The 7,059-nt window shown below is 33.2% G+C and overlaps 1 pseudogene; it reads right to left on the bottom strand.

The window, feature by feature from the left end:
* On the bottom strand, positions 1–1,308 carry LOC125860631 (endoribonuclease Dicer homolog 2-like; annotated as a pseudogene).
* Positions 1,309–7,059: the final 5,751 nt, after the last annotated feature.

Genomic DNA, 7,059 nt, shown 5'->3' with positions numbered 1-7,059 from the left:
TCACACTCTAGCAAAGGACTCAATAATATCTCCAAGCACATTTGGGAAAGTAGTTTCACTCTCCCATCCAAACGTGGACACAAGATCCAATTTCTCAAAATCCTCAATAGTACAACATATATGCCTTTGCATATTTGGCAAGGCATGAAGAATGTACTTATGCATGCTAACCTTAACTGCAGATTGAGCATAACATTCATTATTTACAAAAGTAGACCTCAAATAAGTAATTAGTCTTGGATTCAGTCTCAAATATTTGAAATAGAGATGTGTTGTAATAACATAATCTAGCACTACATCTCAAAGAAATTCCAAGTGCTAATAACATCTTGGTATCTCAGGTAGCATGTAAGATCTATGAGTGAGCACTTTAACAAGCAACGAAGGGTTATGAAACTTGTAATGTAGTAGTGATTTCCAAGTACCGTACATTGACTACCTTCTCAGCATTCACGAGGAAGTGGCTTAAGTTCCTTAGGATTGGTGCATCAATAAAATTAATGTCCATTGCAATCCATTTCATAAATGATAAAGTTGCTACTTCCCCGCCTGAGCTGAGGTAGGCACCTATTAGTGCCTCAACCACATCAACTACACTCTTGCTTCTAATCTCCTACTTTACCCTACTATACATTTTCACCGAAGGTAAACTCTTTGCCAAAGCTTTAAACTTGAGAATTATAATTAGGAATGAGCCCCATTTTATGATCGAATAGTTCATTACGGATAAATCTCAGAATTTTACGAGCACATCCAAGCTTGAACAAGCATTTAGGACAACTCGTTCATTTAGCACAACTTCATTCCGCTCGGGTGCATTAAAAATGATTTTATTTTTCTTAATGCTGAAAAGACCTTCATGATGATCTTCATAAGTCTTAAACAGCTATATACTGATAGCATCTTTGAGAAAAGAGCCTCCAAGTTACCCAAGTGATTCCAAATGAAACTTCTGAAGGCATTTCTTTGTTGTCATCACTTCCAAAACCTTAGAAGTTGGGATAAAGAGTTTTAGTTTGCAGTGATAAAAAAGAATTCTTTTCAATTTTATTCGGCATGATTTCTTCCCCTATAAAGTCTAAAGGTTCTAGCACGGCAGATAGTTATTGGCGAAATAATATTAACTTTGAGAATCTTATAAATTCTAAGGTATACACGTATGGCAGTGAATCTGTTTGGGTGGAGTATAACAGATTCACTGCCATATGTGTATACCTTAGAATTCATAAGATTCTCGAGGTCAAGAATCTTTCGCCAATAACTATCTATCGTGGTACAACCTTTAAACTTTATAGGGGAAGCAATCATGCTGAATAAATTTGGAAAAAAAGCTTTTGGATCACTGCAAACTAAAACTTTGTATCCCAACTGCTAAGGTTTTGGAAGTAATGACAACAAAGAAATGCCTCTAGAAGTTTCATTTGGAATAACTTGGGAAACTTGGAGACTATTTTCTCAAATGTGATGTTAGTATACAACTGTTTAAGACTTATGAAAGTCATCACGAGGGTTTTCTCAGAATTAAGAAAAATAAAATCATTTCCAATGTTACTCTGTGCAAGTTTGGATGTGCTCATAAAATATTAGAATTTATCCGTAATGGACCATTCGATTTTAAAGCATGAATCATTCCTAATTCTCAAGTTCACAACTTTGATGTGGTTGTAGGCCAAGGCAAACGATTAGAAATAGTAAGAAGTAGTTGATGTGGTTGAGGCACTAATAAGTCCCACCTCAACTCGTGTGGGGAAGTAGCGGCTTAATCATTTATGAAATGGATTTGGTTGCACACTGATTTTGTCGATGCACCTATGCGAAGACACTTCCCTGTGAATACTGAGAAGATAGTTAATGTATGTTACTTTGAATCCCTGCTACATTACAAGATCCATGATCCTTCACTGCTTTTTGAAGCTCTAACTCAAGGATCATACATGCTACATGAGATTCCACGATGATATCAACATTCATAATTTCTTGGAGATGCAGTGCTAGATTATGTTTTTACAACACATCTCGATTTTAAATATCCGTACTAACACCATGACTAATTACTGATTTGAGGGCTGCTTCTTTAAACAATGAAAGATATGCTCAATATGCAGTTAAGGCTGGCCTGCACAAGCACCTTCATCATGCCTTGCCAGATCTACAAAGGCACATATGTTGTACTATTGAGGATGTTTGAGAAATTGGATCTCGTGTCCACGTTCGTATGGGAGGCTGAAACTACTTTCTCAAAGGTGCTTGGAGATATTGTTGGGTCCCTTGTTTGTGCGATCTTTGTTTATTCTAGCTTCAGCAAAGATATTAATACATTTCTAAAGATAAGACCTCTTCTGGGACTGTTGATTACACCTCAAACAGTAAAACTCTAGCCAACAAGAGAGTTAAGTGAACTATGTAACCAGAAACGTTATTTCAAAAAGAAATCAGCTTCTTTATGAGATAGGAACTCGATATTTGTAGACATCAAAATTGTGTGGGACTCTATCAGATGAGTCCAATTTCAGTTAGGATTCTTGAAAAGTACTCGTAGCTTACACTATATAAAGGGTAATATATCCCTTAGTGAGGGATCTTGAAAATTTCATAAATTCATGAAATATTTACAAAGATATCAAGATGTGGGTGGAATGTTCTTGATAACCAAATTCTTCAAAAAAAAAAGAAATCCACTAAAACTTCTTTACATGGATATCAAATAAAATTCATTTTAGCTGTAAATTATCCTACAAAAGAATCAAGAGAGGGACATAATTGTACCCAAAGTGTTAATTAATAAAATATTCTTGTTTCTTCATCTTTATATTGTGGTTGGAGTTAACTTTCCATATATAAAATTTGTTGCAAACAAATTTTTGTCTCATAGAATCCTAAATAAAATTTATAATTTGTTTTGGGGTTTGATTAGTTTGATCGGAGTTGATTAATTGGTGCGAATTCATTCGACATTGAAGAAAAAAATGAATATTCATTGATCAAATCATTCACTCTGTAGTCAGATAGATCTTTTGTAGAAATTATTTAATCAGACGAGAATAAAGATCGATCAAGTGCCTTTGGGGTCATCTCATACCTTCTATGTAATATTTATCTCCCAAAAGCATGGAGATGCACACACAAGATTTGTTGAAGTTTGACTTAAAATAATGAGAATAACCTCAAACAGTATAATAGGCATTGTTCATATATATATGATGACCAAATTTTAAATAATTAATAGGCTAGACTTTCCTTGGGTTTAGCACACGGGTATTATTGTAACTAGCTTAGGTTAGTTTATCTATTATTATAAATAGTAGAAACTAGGGTTTATTTTAGGTTAGATTTTATTCTAGTAATTAAATGTCTTTTAGTTGCTGGACCGTCCTTTTTTACTTCTAAATCTCTGTCTTTTTTTCTATTTCTTAATAGTATATTTTGTTTGCTTGATTGTGGTTCACTTTATTGTTCTTGCGTCTAGAATTACATCAATTGATATTTCTCCCTCATCCTTTATATTTCTAAACCATGCTTTCTTGATTGTGATACTAGGTAAGTCTATCCTTCAAAGCATAAATAGAAGAAATCACCTACATTTTTGCCACCGCTAAAAATTGTACTTGATACCTCGTGGTTCTCAACTCACTTCCTTGACGACCAGGTAATGTTTTGATTGAATGCTAAAAAATTATATTTCTGATGCAAAAGGAATTTTCCTGTAGTGAACAATATATTAAATTGCCTTTTTATTATGATCCATGAACCCTACTATTCTAGGTAGGTATTAATTGAATTTTGGTGCACCTCCAATCTGTGAAGTTCTTTATGTCTTCATGATTTAATTATTAGATTAAGGTAGTATGGGGATTGGAAGTATACCTTATACATGGCACTTGTACATCTATTCCTCCACGCCCTGATCCAAAAAACCAAGAGAATTGACCCCAACTAGCTTAGAATTGACATGTAGTTGTTGTTTATATCAATATTTTTTGACAAATGCCTTTATCATTACTTCCACATAATGCCTAATAATGTAAACCTTTTATACTAGTATGATCAATATACTGCTAGATTTGATATTCACTTAAATTTTATTTAACTTGGTTTTTAATTACTTAGCATTGGGTGTGCATGAGTTATTATTGTCCAGATACCTAATGCAAAGTATCACTTGCCTTGGACCACAATGATCCATAGCTTATGTAAACATATAGGACATAAAAGAAAACTTGTTTGCATTGTGTGTTGCACTGGGTGCATAGGAGTTCTTATTGTCCAGCTACCTAATGCAAAGTGTCACTAGGCTTGGACCGCAGTGATCTATAGCCTATGTAAAAATATAGGACATAAAAGAAAACTAATAATCTTTTTTCTATATTAAAATATTTGGGCGTCCTATTAAATGTTGAGACATTTAATACTAGAAATTTGGTAATTTGAATGAGAATGATTTGCGTACATTGACAACAATGATATTGAAACCCAATTTCAACTTGTCCTAAGCTACAAAGCGTGTTGAGCTTGTTCAGGAGGATGTTCCCACTAATCGTGACTTTCCAAATTGTCACAGTTTTCTTGAGGAAGGGTAATCATCTCATAGAGTTCCACAAAATTTTGGTGTTTATAAATGCCCCCTACTTCAAGGCTTGTTGGAGTATAAACTTGATACACTCAAAGACGAGACTTGAAGTACCCACAAAAATGGGGTTTCTATCTTTGTGGTTTGTGGCTTCAAATTTTCATTTGATTTGTGAGAGAGGAGATGAAGGGTAAATTGGGTCACACTGGGCGTGCCAATATATTTGCAATATTTTTTCTCAAACACAAAAAATATATTGCAATCACATAATAAATAAAAAAGAATGATTTTATTCATAAAGATTGTGAGTACAAATATGTTTATTCCTTGATTCCTCTCTCTTAAGATTTCTCCGTGATTCAAGGGCTGTTAGTGTCACTCAAACTGAGGATGATGTGGACCTCCTTAGGATTTATTTGATCTCCGTGAAAGGGTTTTTATGGATCTTGTTAAAATATTTGGTTGTCAAGAAGAGTGCACCCACATCTTGATCACTTCATGAATATTTCATGAATATATGAAATTTTAGAGATGCTTATTCAAGGAAATATATTACACTTCATATATGTGTGAGCTAGAGTTTAGGGTAAGTAGTCTCCAAGAACCTTAAATGTAATTGGACACATCTTGTAGAGTCCCACATAATTTTATGTCTCAAATGTCGAATTCTTGTCGCATGAATTTTTTTTGGGTCACATAGTTCACTTAACTGTCTTGTTGGATAGAGTTTTATTATTTGATCGACTATTCGAGTAGAGGTCTTATGCTTAGAAATGTAGCATCTTTATAGAAGCTAGTATCAACAAATATCACACTCTAGCAAGGGACTCAATAACATCTCCAAGCACATTTGGAAAAGTTGTTACTCTCCCATCCAAACGTGGACACAAGATGCAATTTCTCAAAATCCTCAACAGTACAAAATATCTGCCTTGGCAGATCTGGCGAGGCATGAAGAATGTGCTCATGTATGATAGCCTTAACTGCAGATTGAGCATAACATTCATCATTTACAAATGTAGACCGCAAATAAGTAATTAGTCTTGGAATCAGTCTCGAATATTTGAAATAGAGATGTGTTGTAACAACATAATCTAGCACTACAACTCCAAGAAATTCCAAGTGCTAAAAGCATCGTGGAATCTCAGGTAGCATGTAAGATCTGTGAGTATAATGGACAAGTAAAAATGGACGGAGGGAGTATTCCCTATACTGAAAATAAATGTTTCATTTTACTTGTTCATTGTCACTAATCAAGATAGTGTTTTTATGCTACCCATAATATTAAATAACCACATAAAATAGTAGAGTATTAGTCAAATTTAGATTTTCAGAGTATTAATAATAAGGTTAGTTTAACACTTTCTTGTTCAGTTTTACTTGTGTACTATATTCTAAAATTTATTTTCATTCAATATATTCAGATTCTTCTCAGTGTATTGTGGTTCCTAGTCCTGCTATGAGTTTGGTGAGTCAGGAAAAATCAATAGAGATTGCTCTAGACTTAGAGCGGGAGACCGACATTAACAGTGTTTTGTAAAGCGGTCACTTCATTTCTATTTTTATAAAAATAAAAATTGACAATTTTATTTTTAAAAAAAGGAGTAAAATTTCCAAATTCATCTTGGAAAAAATGAACAATTTCATAACAAAACACTAATATGGTAAAAAAAAAAAATATATGTTATTTTAAGAAAAGTGAATACAACTTTTTTCTTTTTGCCACATTCGCATTAGCTGGTCTTGATTCATTTAATTCATATTTGACCAAAATAAGATTTTTACCAAATATAACCACTACTAATTAATGCAAGGTATGCCCATTTTAAGAAGAAAAAAATGGATTATAAATTTACCAAGTGATTTAGTTCCTTTGAAAAACTCTAAACCTTCTTTAAAAAATGGAGAAAGTTGAAGAAGATATGGGGTTGGCATGTTCAGTGCGTCGCCATGGATTAGAAAATTGGGAAATGGTGGCTGCCGAATTCTCAAATTCCATTTCCAAACGATTTTGATGTATTTTTCAATACAGCTCTGTAGAATGTCAGGTCAAGTACGAAAGTTTAAAAGGTCATTTGAAGAGTCTATATCAGACAAATTTTACTGAAGAAGAAGATGATGAGAGTGGATTCATAAATTTGATGGCAGATAAACTTACAAAGACTTATAGAGATTATTGGACAGAGCAAGTCAAACTAGGGGATACTCCACTTCAGTATGATTTATCTTATTCATAACTCCCTCTTTTTTACCTTTTCATATTTTTTACTTATGATATTTGAAGAATTGTGCGTTTTCACTAATTTTTTGTTTGATCCACACTTATATGATGATTTCTACAAAAACAAAATTATCTAGGAGACACAGAATATATTCAAAGATATATATCTTTTATAAAGCTTAGGAATTGGGGCATAAATAAAGTATCACTAATTGGTATAATCTACACTAAAATATTTCATTTTTTTTTCAAATAAGGTGTTCTTGATTCC

Source organism: Solanum stenotomum, chromosome 1 (genome assembly GCF_019186545.1).
Source record: "Solanum stenotomum isolate F172 chromosome 1, ASM1918654v1, whole genome shotgun sequence".
Classification (NCBI taxonomy): domain Eukaryota; kingdom Viridiplantae; phylum Streptophyta; class Magnoliopsida; order Solanales; family Solanaceae; genus Solanum; species Solanum stenotomum.
Note: the sequence above shows the minus strand (reverse complement) of the source record. Positions and strands in the feature narration are given on the sequence as shown.